This window comes from Heterocephalus glaber, unplaced genomic scaffold (assembly GCF_053883595.1).
Source record: "Heterocephalus glaber isolate CG9 unplaced genomic scaffold, H.glaber_assembly_v1.0 deba00001569, whole genome shotgun sequence".
Classification (NCBI taxonomy): Eukaryota; Metazoa; Chordata; class Mammalia; order Rodentia; family Bathyergidae; genus Heterocephalus; species Heterocephalus glaber.
The window spans coordinates 6,921,850-6,937,504 of NW_028258354.1; the positions used below are offsets into that span (position 1 = coordinate 6,921,850).

At 36.3% G+C, this 15,655-nt stretch overlaps 2 pseudogenes; both read right to left on the minus strand.

The window, feature by feature from the left end:
• Positions 1–2,769: 2,769 nt before the first annotated feature.
• LOC147823720 (U2 spliceosomal RNA) lies at positions 2,770–2,861 on the minus strand (annotated as a pseudogene).
• A 2,991-nt stretch (positions 2,862–5,852) lies between these two features.
• On the minus strand, positions 5,853–6,338 carry LOC101713896 (AP-1 complex subunit sigma-2 pseudogene; annotated as a pseudogene).
• Positions 6,339–15,655: the final 9,317 nt, after the last annotated feature.

Sequence of the window (15,655 nt, forward strand, 5' to 3'; positions counted from 1 at the left end):
TTTTTATGGCTGAGTAGTGTTCCATTTTATTAAAAAAAACACATTTTCTTTATCCAGTCTCCAGTTGATGGGCATTTGGGCTGTTTCCAAGTTTTAGCTATCACAAACTGTGCTGCTATGAACATGGGTGCACATATATCATTGTGGTATGATTCTTTTAATTCTTTGGGGAAGATCCCCAGCAGTGGAATAGCAGGGTCAAATGGGACTACCAGTCCTAGTTCTTTGAGGTATCTCCATACTGATTTCCACAATGCTTGCACCAGTCTACACACCCACCAGCAGTGGAGCAGGGTTCCTCTTCCCCTACCGCGCATCCAGCATTTGTTATTGGTTGATTTCATGATAGCAGCCATTCATTCTGGAGTGAGGTGGAATCTCAACATTGTTTTCATTTGCATCTCTCAAATGACAAATGATGTTGAACATTTTTTCATGTATTTATTTGCTATTTCTATTTCTTTGTCTGAGAAATGCCTGTTCATCTCAGATGCCCATTTTCAGATTTGGTCTTTAAATTTGGGAGATCTGATCTTTTAAAATTCTTTATAAATTTAAGATAGTAGACCTTTGTCTGAGTAACAGCGTGTGAAGATTTTTTCCCCACATTGTGGATTGTCTCTTCACACTGCTGGTGGTTTCTCTTGCTGTGCAGAAGCTTTGTAATAAGAAGAGATTCCACTTGTTGATTATTTGTGCTAGTTCACAGGCAACTGAGGTTTTGTTCATAAAATCTTTTCCTACACCGATGTCTTCAAGAGTTCTACCTAACCTCTGTTCCAACTGGTTCAGAGTTTCTATTTTAATATTTAGATCTTTAATCCATTTCAATTTTAGGTTAGTGAATGGTGAGAGATATAGGTCTAGTTTTAATCTTTGGTAAGTTGAAACCCAATTTTTTCAGCACCATTATTAAAGAGGCTATCTTTCCTCCAGTGAGGATGTTTGGCTCCTTTATCGAAGATGAGATGGCTGAGTGTGTCTGGAGGTGTTTCGGCATCTTCTAATCTGTTCCACTGGTCCTCAGGTCTGTTTCTTTGCCAGTACCATGCTGTTTTTGTCACAGTAGCTTTGTAGTATAGTTGCAGGTTGGGGATTGTGGTACCCCCTGCCATGTCTCTGTTACCTAGAATTGCTTTTTCTATTCTGGGTCTCTTCTTGTTCCAAATGAATTTTTGGATTGTTTTCTCAAGTTCCATGAAGTATGCTGCTGGGATCTCAATTGGAATTGCATTAAATCTATATAGCAGTTTTGGAAGTATGGCCATATTCACTATATTAATCCTTCCTACCCAGGAGCAGGGGATGTCTGTCCATTTTCTGATAGCATCTTCAATCTCTCTTTTCAGAGTACCATAGTTTTCAGAGAAGAGGTCTTTGATTTCTTTCATTAGGTTGATTCCTAGGTATTTCAGTTTTTTGGATGCTGTTGTGAAGGGAATTATTTGCCCTATTTCTCTCTCAGTGAGCCTGTCATTCATGTAGAGGAAAGCTATTGAGTTTTGTGGGTTGACTTTGTCACCAGCTACTTGACTGAATTTGGTTATTAAGTCTAGAAGGCTTTTGGTGGAGTTCTTTGGGTCTTCTATATTCAGTATCATGTCATCTGCAAATAATGACAATTTGACTTCTTCATTTCCTGTCTTTATTCCTTTTATTTCTTTCTCTTATCTAATTGCCGTGGCTAATGTTTCCAAAACTATATTGAACATGAGTGGTGATAGTGGACACCTTTGTCTTGTTCCTGATTTTAGTGTGAAGGATTTCAGTTTTTGACCATTTAGTATGATATTGACTGTTGGTTTTTCATAGATGGCTTTTATCAGTTTGAGGTAGAGACCATCTATTCCAATTTTTTGTAGGGTTTTTACCATAGATGCATGTTGGATTTTGTCAAATGCTTTTTCTGTGTCTGTGGAGATAATCATATGGTTTTTGTACTTGGCTCTATTGATATAGTATATTACATTGATTGATTAGCATATGTTGAACCATCCCTGCATCCCTGGGATGCAACCCACTTGATCAGGGTGTATGAACTTCTGGATGATCTTCTGCTTTCTATTTGCCAGTATCTTGTTAAGGTTTTTGCATCTATGTTCATTAGTGAGATTGGTTGATAGTTCTCCTTTTTGGTTGGGTCTTTCTCTGCTTTGGGGATCAAGGTGATGCTTGCTTCCAGGAATGAATTTGGGAGTATTGCTTCCCTTTCAATTTCATTGAAGAGTTTAAACAGTCGTGGCAGAAGTTCCTCTCTAAATATCTTGTAGAATTCAACAGTGAATCCATCAGGGCCCGGGATTTTCTTCATTGATAAGTTTTTACTTATGTTTTCAATTTCATTGTTTGATATTGGGTTGTTTAGAATTTTTAGGTCTTCTTTATTCAACTTTGATAATTTGTATGTATCTAGGAATCTGTCCATTTCTTCTGTGTTTTCCATCTTATTTGCATATAGGTTCTGGAAGTAGGTATTGATGATCCTCTGGATTTCTGCTGGGTCTGTTGTAATTTCACCCTTTTCATTCCTAATTGCATGGATTTGGGCCTTCTCTTTCTTTTTCTATTAAGGTTGACTAAGGGTTTGTCAATTTTGTTGATTCTTTCAAAGAATCAACTCTTTGGTTCATTGATTTTTTTGTATCATTTTCTTAGTCTCCATTGCATTGATTTCTCCTTGATCTTTATAATTTCCTCCTTTGTATGAGCTTTGGGGTTGTTCTGCTCTTCTTCTTCTAGAAGCTTGAGGTTCAGCATCAGGTTGTTTAATTGGGCTCATTCTGTTTTCCTAATATGAATATTCACTACTATGAATTTCCCTTGTACTACACTTGATCTTAGCCAAAAGGCCGAGAAGCGATGAATTTCCCTTGTAAGACTGGTTTCATTGTGCCCACAGATTCTGATATGTTGTATTGTCATTGTCATTTAATTGAAGGAACTGTCTGATTTCTTCTTTAATTTCCTCTGTGACCCATTGGTTATTCAGAAGTGTGTTGTTCAATTTCCACGTGTTTATGAAATTTTTTTAGTTTCTTTTGCTGTGGATCTCCAGTTTCACTGCACTATGGTCTGGTAATATACAGGGGATAACTTCAATTCCTTTGCACTTACTTAAACATGTTCTATGTGTGAGTATGTGGTCTATTTTGGAGAATGACCCATGTGCAGCTGAGAAGAATGTGTATTCTGATTTTGTGGGGTGGAAGATTCTGTAAACATCTGTTTAATTCATTTGTTCATTTGTTAATTGAGTTCTAGTATTTCATTACTTATTTTTTGTCTAGTTGATCTATCTATTTGTGACAATGGGGTGTTGTGGTCCCACACTACAATTGTGTTAGTGCATATATGACTTTTCATGTCGGTTAGTATTTGTTTTATATAGTTGGGTGCACTAGTGTTTGGTGCATAGATATTTATGATTGTCATCTCTTCCTCTTGGATTGTTCCCTTTACAAGGATGTAGTGTCCTTCATCATCTGTCTCTTTTTTTTTAACCTGCAGTACTTTTATTTTAGACATGCAAGAAAAGGTATTTCAGAATCTACTAATTTAAAGCAAGCAGCTGTTTACGGATAACAAAAGAAGCAACATTTTGTTACAACTTAGCACACAGCATCCAAAGCAAACAGGCATGAGACAATGCATATTTATGCAGCATTAAAACCAGATGAACAACATAGTGCAGGGCAGAGGGAGGGATGGAGGGGGAGAAAAGGAAATGAAAGACCCGTGTTTCCCAGTGCTTTGAATGTAGTGTCTTACAAACAAGAATGCCAAGAATAGAAATAACTGATTTGTATACCTGCCTAACACACAACACATTTTTGTAGGTCTTCCAGTGGCAAACCAGTTTGGGTAATTTTTGAAGCTACTGTTTAATGACAACTTACTTAACTCAGGCCTTAAATTCTGTAGATACAAACAATGAAGTATTTGGTACTTTTTCTTTTACAATAAAATATGCTATAAGTTTTATTAAAAGCATACACAATAGTGATTGATGTTAAAGGTTTTAGTATTCAGAAATATAAAACTATAGTTAACAAAGCATTAAATAACACCAACTTATATAGACTATAAGATAATTACACTAAATATAATTGTTTTCTTCAACAATTGAACAACAAGCCACTGTCAGTATTATGGCATTGCTTATTTTGATGGAGCACTTCAGCCATATTTTCTTTGGTAACATTAACGATTGCTGTGTTTTTCTCTTATAAGATTAATCACAGATATGTGTGTATGTGTCTAAGGTAAAAGTACATAGGACATATTTTGTCAAGAAGAAATTAAACCAGTTGTGGACAGGAATAAGCTATATCAAGATCACATATAGATTGAAAACAGGAAAGAAAATTATGAATGAAAAAATACAATTGTCAAGATATTAGTTCTGAAATGTTGTATGATTATTTAACATGACAACCAGTCACCATGCTGAGGACATTTTCTTTTATAAGTATATCAGCTCTCTTATTTCCTCTGGGAAATTCTGCATACTTGATGAGTAGTCATTTAGCACACAGGGACATTAAAATATTCGTGACGTGGCTACAAGAGAAATGCATATATTCTTACACAGAGTACACAAACTGGTACAGACACAATCAGATTTCTAGAATGTTTAGTTCATGGTAAAGTCACCTAAAACTTAAGTTTTTGGTTGCTTTTGTTCTTTGGTTTATGGCTAAACACGAAACTTCTTAATGCCTAGGAGTTCAGATTTATTTGTATAACTTTATATAATGATAAACAAGGTGATCACTTACACCCCAAAATATCCTATTTATATTTACTAGTAATACCCTGAAAAGATTTTCAGTTTAAGTCACCTACTCAGTGCCGAGTTAACTGAAAAAACAGAATAAATCCTTCCACCAGTATCTTAAGTTCATCAGGATTTTATCATATGAAGCAGGGGATCCTAGAGGAAAATCTTCCAAGAGAAAAATGGAAGTAGTCATGCATATGGTATTTTAAATAACAATAAAGGCTTTTAACTGTTCATTTAGCTACAAAACAGTAAGTCCAATGAATATGACTTTCAAAATAAAGATATTAATTTTTTTAAAAATCCTCAAATTAGACTTTTAGAGAACTCTCCAAACAAAACTGTTTAAATGTATATACCTACAAATTTATCTCACAAGATGTTTCTCACATCAACAAGGCAAAAAAGGTAACCTGAAGTGGGGTTTAAACTGATCCTGTCTGCCCCTGCCCCAATTTCCTGAGATAACATGGAAAATTCTGTCTATTCTATTTTATATTTATTCAAGCTTGAACTCTGAGATATTTGGCTACAAAAGCATGTAAACTGTCCCTCCAAAAATAACATTCCTACATTTATACAACCATTAAATACAGTAATATCTGAGGATAAAATCCAGTCATAAACATTTTAAGGAGATAGCTGCCCGTTTTTCTCCACTCAAAAGATAGTAGTGAAATTAAACAGCAAGCAATTAAAATAAATATTAATAACAAACAACCCCCAATTCAATTCCTTAGAGAAGCTTTTGTTTTCATAGGGAAATTCTACTTTACTGATGGTTTTAGAAAATCACAATATTTAATAAATATCTTTTTGTTTGTGAACCTCTAAACCTATTTCAATATTCTCTGTAGAAAATAAATTACAAGCCCCAGTGACTGCTCACTATCAGAGCAAAATTCCCTATGAAAGCATCAGTTTAATGAAATAATTGAGACTATCCCTTGGGATTTAATGTAATTTGGGCTAAGTAATGCTAAAATATAATAAGCTTGACAAAATTATAACTGTCAACTGAATTCATATATCCTACTACATTTTGATGCATGTCAGCACTCCAGCATGTATTCTAGTATGGATTTTTTCTTAGACCACCCATTGAAACTCCTGCTGTGATACGTATTCTGTTCTCCTGAAGGGGATGGGCTTGTTCGATTGCTTTAAGGACTTTTTTCTTGGATGTTTCCTGAACTTCTCCTCCCAAAAGAAGTTCATCCAAAATAAAAAAGGCCTCCTCAAAATTAAAGATGATATCAAGATAACACACACTGCCAAAATACTTGTCAAGTAATTCCATGTAACAATGAATTATTTCCAGGGTAATTAGTTCATTGTCCTGATCCTCAATAGCACAGCAAAAATACAGACTAGCATATCTTTTGTAAACAATCTTCAGATCTCCCCACTCAAGGAAGCTGCACATTTTAGGTTTCCTTGCTAAAATGGTTTGAACAAGTTCTCTTGTGATCTTTTTCTTCTCTTTGTCTGACAGTGGGACATACCATTTCTGCAGTCAAAGCTTTCCCTGACGACTAAAAAGCAACATAAACTGCATGGCGGCCGTGGGCCGCGGACGCGACAGGGATCAGCCAGCGGTGGCGGCAGAGGCAGAGGGGGAGCCCCTGCTGCCCAGCTGAGGAAGGGAAGCCCTGTTGCTGTGAGGAGGGCTTCATCATCTCTCTTAATCAGTGTTGGTTTGAAATCTACTTGATCTGCAAAGAGGATAGCTACTCCTGCTTTTTTTGGGGGGGGTGTCCTGTCGCATGGAGTATTGTTTTCCACCCTTTAACTTTCAGTCTATGAGTTTCATTTTGAATTAAGTGTGTTCCTTGTATGCAGCATATTGTTGGATTTTGCTTCTTGACCCATTCGGCCAGTCTATTTCTTTTGATTGGTGGATTGAGACCATTAACGTTGATGGTTATAAGTAAAACGTATTGACTTGTCATTGCCATGACTTTTTCTTTTTGTTGGGTTCTCCCCCTTTACATTTAATTTCTTGTCATGCCAGATGGGTTCATTCTGCTTTTCTTCCTGGGGTGCTGATCCTCAATGTCTGTTCCTAGGATATTGTGTAAAATATTTTGGAGTGCTGTTTTGGTATTCACGAAGTTCCTAAAGTGCTATCATGAAAGTATCTTATTTCTCCATTAATTTTGCAAGATAGTTTTGCAGGGTACATCCATCTAGGTTGGAGGCTGTTTTCTTTTAGGGCTTGGAATACATCACTCCAAGATCTTCTTGCCTTGAGGGTTTGCACTGAGAAGTCTGCTGTGATTCTGATGGGCTTTCCTTTGTATGTGATTTCTTTCTTTTCTCTAACTGCTTGTAGAACTTTGTTTTTCTGTTGAGTTTCTGGAATCGTCTCAATTATATGCCTATGTGTAGATTTTTTTTGATCAAGGCTATTTGGAGTCCTGTATGCCTGACTTATCTGGATGTCAAGTTCTTTTCCCCTGCTTGGGAAGTTTTCTCCCATCACTTCAGCGAAGAGTTTCTTTATGTCATCTGCACTCTCTCCTGTGTCTTCATTGACTCCAATCAGTCTTACGTTATTTTTCTTTGAATCATCTAGCAGCTGCTGGATTGATTTCTCATGTTCCCTTATAATTTTGAAGCAATTTTTCTTTTCCTGGTCACTAATTGCATTCTTATCTTCTATATCTGAAATTCTGTCCTCACATTGGCTCATCCTGCTGTGTAGACTTTCAATGGAGTTTTTCATCTCCTGGAAATCTATTTGCATCTGTTTTATGGATTCCATTTGTTTCCTGTATTGGGATATCATGTTCCTCAGCTCCTCTCTAGATTTATGAATCATGTCTTGCACTAGGGACACAATTTCTCCTGTTATCTGAGAAATTATTTCTGATTTCATTTTTTCCAGATCCCCTTTTGTTGCCAGTTCAGTGGGTCCAGGTGGTTGAGTATCAGAGTGTTCCATCTCATTTCTCTTTGGGGTTGCTGTAGGTGATTTGGAAGTCTGGTTTTGAGACTTATTTACGTGTTTTCTCATTTTGAGTGGGGGGGCAAGGGGGTGCTGTTGGCGCCTCTCCTCTGAGCTGGAAGAGGTGGGACAGGGCCCGGGAGCAGCAGTAGGGATGGTGGCCTGGAAGCCCCTTCCTCTGGACCGGGAGTGGCGGGACAGAAGATGGTCCAAAAGCCCCTTCCTCTGCTGGGAGCAGCTGGAGGAATGGTGGCTGGGAAGCACTTTCCTCTGGACCAGGAACAGTGGGACAGTGGCTCAGAAGGCCCTACCTCTCTGCTGGAAGTGTCGGGAGGGATGCTGGGTGGAAAGCCCCTTCCTCTGGACCAGGAACAGTGGGACGGTGGCTCAGAAGCCCCTACCTCTGGGCCAGGAGCAGTGGGATCTCATTTTACTCTTGAAAATCCATTGATTTGGCTTAGATTTTGCACACATCTTTTACTCATACATGATTTTTATATCATAAAATAGTGGGGTTTTTGAGACATATTTGTTAATTTAGGCCGACCTTTCAAAGTTTTGATTCACTTCACTATACAATAGCAAAATGTCATATTTTTTATATCCAAACAATCTCATCAATAAAGTATTTGAATATCTGGATACTTTTCAAGTCCCCTCATGACTAACATAAGTATTTCAAATTCTAATTTTCAATTGAAGGCCCACATTTCATCATTAACAAAAATTTTTTAATGTTACTATTGGAGTTATGGAATCTTTATGCATTGTTGAGTAAACAGTTTTAAGGTCCAAATATTCAAGTAAACATAACCACAGGTTTTTTGTTAGCTTTTTCTTTGCCAAGCAAAACTGATTTTTCATTTTAAAAGCACCTAGATTAGTTATTACCACATTCAATTGTATGAGTATTTTTCCTTGAGACAGCTCTCTACTTTAGTGCTTTATCCATATTTCCTATTTGGCGCACAAAATGTTATAAAGACAAGTAATCAAATATTGAGTTGTAATAAAATTAGTAAAATTTATTTTCAAGTAAAATCATAAGGAAATCAGATTTCTATAAAAAATTTATGGAGATGAAGAGATACAATAATACTAGTATAATTTGGGGCTATTGTCTTGCTTTGAGCTAATTTGTCAACAGGTTTATACACAATTGCTGTCAGAATCTTGGTGAAAATACAAACACAATAAAAAAAAACAAGTGAAGTTTTAATTTTAGCATGAAAATAATTTCAACCTCAAAGACATTCTGCAAAGATAAGAGAAACTCCTAGAGTATGTAAATCATCCACTGAAGCTCAATATTTTGGTGAAATTAAAATTCCAAAAAATAAAGCAGGTTTCAATGGACAAGAAAATACGCAATACCTTCAAGGGTCTGGAAAAAATGGCAATCAGATACATATTTTCTCTTTGTAACAAATTGTGAAGACTGTGCTATGAGCAGAATAGAGGTGAAGTAAAAGCAACCATGCCTTTTCTTCTGCTGTTTTGTGAAAGATAGCATAAACTACACTAAGGGTCTCTTTGCAGACTTTCTTTCAACTTCATCAATGCTGTAAACAATATAGTTGTATAATATACATTTAATAAGTTTAACTATAAGCACACACTGCTCAATATGTATTAATCTATATTTTATTTATGATTTTATATTAATTAATTTGTACTATGAATTTGTATTTTGTATTAATTATTGAAGTTGAATACTATGAATAACTGAATAATTTGAGGTTTGGTTTCACAACTTTCCAACCAGGTAACCTGGTAAATTCATTATTTTAATTTCTCAGTATCTGTGCAGGTAAAGTAAGAATCATGTGGATGCCATGATCATAGAGTATAGCAAACATTCTCATCTCACTGCTTTAGCATGAGAATGTATTTACTCCATTGTCTACCAATATTTTTAATCATCTCGTGGCATTAGTTTGCTTTTATTTCCCAAATGTTTTCATGTAAAAGAATTTAAAATTGTGAAATAGTTCATTCTAGTCATGCATCTCTCATTCCATTATTTAAAAAGAGAGAAAAGAAAAAGAGAAGGGATGGGGAGGCAAAGTGAGGGAGAAAACTCCTTTTAGGAGTTCAGTGGGAATTTATTACAAAATTTGCTATAAAAATAATGGAAAAGCTAAGTGAGTAAATGAAATGGACTGAGAAAGCCCAGATACTGTTAATGACATAAAGCAGCTATTACTTTTAACAATGAGAGAAAAAAAATAAAGAAAAGAGATGGTTTTAAGAGAGATCACACAATTCAGGCAGTATTCTTGTGGGGAATATTGTGCTTTGAGTGTGTCATGCAAAGTACTGTTGTTGCTGCACTTTCCTCAGTAGTTTTATTTTAAGGAGTATTTCTGCCTATCACTGTTCAATTACAAACATGCTCTCCTTAAGAAATGCTGCTAAAACATTATATGAGACTTTTTAAGCATGGTGTCTTTGAAAATGCTTATAAAAAACCCTTAGGGGGATTATAGAAAATTTTTGGAAAAGGCATATTATGGGGGTATGTAATGCCCATGTTTACTTTTTAGGAGTATTTCTACTGATGAATTATTAATTTTATGAGTTTTGGTTGCTGTTCCACTGCTCTCAGCCAGGAGGAAGAGGCTTCTGGGCTGCTGTTCCACCACTCCCAGCCCAGAGGTAGGGGCTTCCAGGCAGCTGTTCCACTGCTCCCAGCCCAGAGGAGGTGAGCTATGTGGGAGCCAACAGCACCCCTCCCCCAGCCACCCTGGCAAAATGAAAAGACATGTAAACAAGTCTCAAAACCAGACTACAAGATCACTTGAAGCAACCTGAAAGGGAAATGAGAAGGAACATTCTGATACTCAACCACCTGGACTCCATGAACTGGAAAAAAAAAGAAGATATGGAAAAAATGAAATCAGACATAATTTCTCAGGTAACAGCAGAGATTGTGTGTCCATAGTGCAAGACATGATTAATAAAACTAGAGAGGACACAGATAAAAAAATAGAGGAGCTGAAAAACATGATGGAATCCCATCAGGGGAAATAAATGGAATCCATAAAACAGATACAAACAGATTTCCAGGAGATTAAAACCTCCATTGAAAGTCTACACAGCAAAATGAGCCAATGTGAGGACAGAATTTCAGATATAGAAGATAAGATTGCAATTAGTGACCAGGAAAATAAAAATTGCTCCAAAATTGTAGGGAGTCATGAGAAATCAATCCAGCAACTGCTAGACGATTCAAAGAAAAATAACATAAGACTGATTGGAGTCAACAAAGAAATAGAAGAGAATGCAGATGACATAAAAAATTGTTCACAGAAGTAATGACAGAAAACTTCCCAAGCAGGGGAAAAGAACTTGACATACAGATAAGTGACACATATAGGACTCCAAATAGACTTGATCAAAAAAAATCTACACATAGGCATATAATTGTTAAGATTCCAGAAGCACAACAGAAGAACAAAGTTCTCCAAGCAGTCAGAGAAAAGAAACAAATCACATACAAAGGAAAGCCCATCAGAATCATAGCAGACTTCTCAATGCAAACCCTCAAGGCAAGAAGATCTGGGAGTGATGTATTCCAAGCCCTAAAAGAAAACAGCCTCCAATCTAGAATGATGTACCCTGCAAAACTGTCTTTCAAAATTGGTGGAGAAACAACATACTTTCATGATAAAGAGCACCTTAGGAACTTCATGAATACCAAACTAGCACTTCAAAAAATTTTAGGGGGCTGGGGATTTAGCTCAGTGGTTCTGTTGCCTGCCTCATAAGCACAAGGTCCCTCATTTGATCTCCAGTACCAAAAAAAAAAAGTAGATAATATCCTAGGTACAGACAATGAGGATCACAACCCCAGGAAGCACAGCCAAATGAGTCCATCAGGTGAAAAAAGAAATTAAAAGCAAAGGGGGAGAATTCAACAAAAAGAAAAAGTCATGACAATTATAACTCAATATGTATCAGTTACAACCATCAATGTTAATGGTCTCAATTCACCAATCAAAAGAAACAGACTGGCAGAATGGGTCAAGAAGGAAAATCCAACAATATGCTGCATACAAGAAACACACTTAATTCAAAAAGAAAATCATATATTGAAAGTTGAAGGGTAGAAAACAATACTCCATGTGATAGGAACCCCCCAAAAAGCAGGGGTAGCTATCCTCTTTTCAGAGCAAGTGGATTTCAAAGCAACACTGATTAAGAGAGACAAAGAAGGACACTACATCCTTGTAAAGGATACAATCCAAGAGGAAGAGATGACAATCATAAATATATATGCACCAAATACTAGTGCTCCCAACTATATAAAACAAATACTAAAGGACATTAAAAGTCATATATGCACTTATACAATAGTAGTGGGTGACTTGAATACCCCACTATCACAATTAAATAGATCAACTACACAAAAAATAAATAATGAAATACTAGAATGCAATCAAACTCTTGAACAAATGTATTTAACAGATGTTTACAGAGTGTTCCACCTCAAAAATGAGAATACACATTCTTCTCAGCTACACACTGGTCATTCTCCAAAATAGACCATATATTCACATATAGAACATGTTTAATTAAGTGCAAAGAAATGGAAGTTATCCCCTGTTGATTATCAGACCATAGTGCAATGAAATTGGAGATCAATAGCAAAAGAAACCACAAAAAATTCATAAACACATGGAATTTGAACAACATACTTCTGAATAACCAATGGGTCACAGGGGAAATTAAAGAAGAACTCACAGAGTTCCTTCAGTTAAATGACGGTGACAATAAAACATATTACAATCTATGGGACACAATGAAAGCAGTCTTATGAGGGAAATTCATAGCAGTGAATACACATATTAGGAAAATAGAGTAAAACAAATAAAACAACCTAATGCTGAACCTCAAGCTTCTACAAAAAGAAAAGCAGAACAAACCCAAAACTCATACAAGGGAGGAAATTATAAAGATCAGAGGAAAAATCAATGCAATGGAAACTAAGAGAATGATACAAAAAAGAAAATGAAGCCAAGAGTTGATTCTATGAAAGAATAAACAAAACTGACAAACCCTTACCAACCTTTTAAGAAAAAGGAAAGAAAAGGCCCAAATCCATGTGATAAGGAATGGAAAGGGTGAAATTACAACAGACCCAGCAGAAATCCAGAGGATCATCAATACCTACTTCCAGAACCTATACGCAAACAAGATGGAAAACACAGAAGAATTGGACAAATTCCTAGATACATACGAATTACCAAAGTTGAACAAAGAAGACCTGAAAATTCTAAACAACCCAATATCAAAAAGTGAAATTGAAAACATAATTAAAAACTTATCAATGAAGAAAAGCCCAGGCCCTGATGGATTCACTGTTGAATTCTACATGATATTTAGAGAGGAACTTCTGCCACGACTGTTTAAACTCTTCAATGAAATTGAAAGGGAAGCAATACTCCCAAATTCATTCCTGGAAGCAAGCATCACCTTGATCCCCAAAGCAGAGAAAGACCCAACTGAAAAGGAGAACTATCAACCAATCTCACTAATGAACATAGATGCAAAAATCTGTGATAAAATATTGGCAAATAGAATACAAAAGATCATCCAGAAGATCATACACCCTGACCAAGTGGGTTTCATCCCAGTGATACAGGGTTGGTTCAACATATGCAAATCAATCAATGTAATACACTATATCAATAGAGCCAAGGACAAAAATTATAAGATTATCTCCATAGATGCAGAAAAAGCATTTGACAAAATCCAACATGCATTTATGATAAAAACCCTACAAAAAATTGGAATAGATTGTCTCTACCTCAATCTGATAAAAGTCATCTATGAAAAAGCAACAGCAAATATCATATTAAATGGTCAAAAACTGAAATCCTTCACACTAAAATCAGGAACAAGACAAGGGCATCCACTATCACCACTCTTCTTCAATATAGTTTTGGAAACATTAGCCATGGCAAATAGACAAGAGAAAGAATTAAAAGGAATAAAGATAGGAAAAGAAGAAGTCAAATTGTCATTATTTGTAGATGGCATGATACTCTATATAGAAGACCCCAAGAACTCCACCAAAAGTCTTCTAGACTTAACAACCAAATTCAGTAGAGTAGTTGGATCCAAGGTCAACACACAAAAATCAATTGCTTTCCTCTACATGAACAACAGGTTCACTGAGAGAGAAACAGGGCAAACAATTCCTTTCACAATAGCATCCAAAAAAACTGAAATACCTAGGAATCAACCTAATGAAAGAAATCAAAGACCTCTTCTCTGAAAACTATAGCACTCTGAAAAGAGAGATTGAACATGATATCAGAAAATGGAAAGACATCCCCCACTCCTAGGTAGGAATGATCAATATAGTGAAAATGGCCATACTTCCAAAACTGCTATATAGATTCAATGCAATTCCAATTGAGACCCCAGCAGTATACTTCATGGAACTTGAGAAAACAATCCAAAAATTCATTTGGAACAAGAAGAGACCCAGAATAGAAGAAGCAATTCTAGGTAACAGAGACATGGCAGGGGGTATCACAATCCCCAACCTGCAACTATATTACAAAGCTACTGTGATAAAAACAGCATGGTACTGGCAAAGAAACAGACCTGAGGACCAGTGGAACAGATTAGAAGATGCAGAAACAACAGCAGACACACTCAGCCATCTCATCTTCGAAAAAGGAGCCAAACACCCTCACTGGAGGAAAAATAGCCTCTTTAATAAATGATGTCGGAAAAATTGGGTTTCAACTTGCCAAAGATTAAAACTAGACCTGTATCTCTCACCATGCACTAAACTAAAATCAAAATGGATTAAAGATCTAAATATTAAAATAGAAAGTCTGATCCAGATGGAACAGAGGTTACATAGAACTCTTGAAAGTGTAGGAAAAGATTTTATGAACAAAACCTCAGTTGTCCATGAACTAGCCCAAACAATGAACAAGTGGGATCTCTTCTTATTATAAAGCTTCTGCACAGCAAGAGAAACCACCAGCAGTGTGAAGAGACAACCCACAATGTCGGAAAATATCTTCACCTCCAATTCCTCAGACAAAAGTCTACTATCTCAAATCTATAAGAACTTAAAAATATCAGACCTCCCAAATTTAAAAACCCAATCTGAAAATGGGCCTCTGAAATGAACAGACATTTCTCAGACAAAGAAGTAGAAATAGCAAATAAACATATGAAAAAATGTTCAGCATCACTGGTAATTTGAGAGATGCTGAGATTCACCCTCAATCCAGAGAGATTGGCTGCTATCATGAAATCAACCAATAAAAAATACTGGAGGAGCTGTGGGGAAAGAAGAACCCTGCTGCACTGCTGGTGGGAGTGTAGACTGGTGCCACCACTGTGTAAATCAGTATGGAGATACCTCAAAGAACTAGGACTGGAAATCCCATTTGACCCAGCTATTCCCCTGCTGGTATCTTCCCCAAAGATTTAAAAGAATCATACCACAGTGATATATGTGCACCTATGTCCATAGCAGCACAGTTTGTAATAGCTAAAACTTTAAAGCAGCCTAAATGCCCATCAAGTGGAGCTGGATAAATAAAATGAGGTGTTCTTTTTAGGAAAATGGAACACTACTCAGCCATAAAAATGAGAAATTAGAGACATTTATAGCTAAATGGATGCACATTGAGGTGATACACTTAAGTGGAATAAACAGGACACACATCTGTAAATCCCGAATAGTTTCTCTAGTGTAAGAAACTGAAAGTGTAAATAAGGACTAAAATGTATAATAGATAATGTGAAATAGGAAGAAAAGGGGCAGAGGGGAAGGTGAAGTGGGAGGGGTAGGGGAAAGGAAAGAAGGGAATGGAATTAATATGAGAAAATGGAAAAATGGAAACAAAGTCTTTGTAAATAGGGAGGGATGGAGGGGTTGAAGGGAGGGC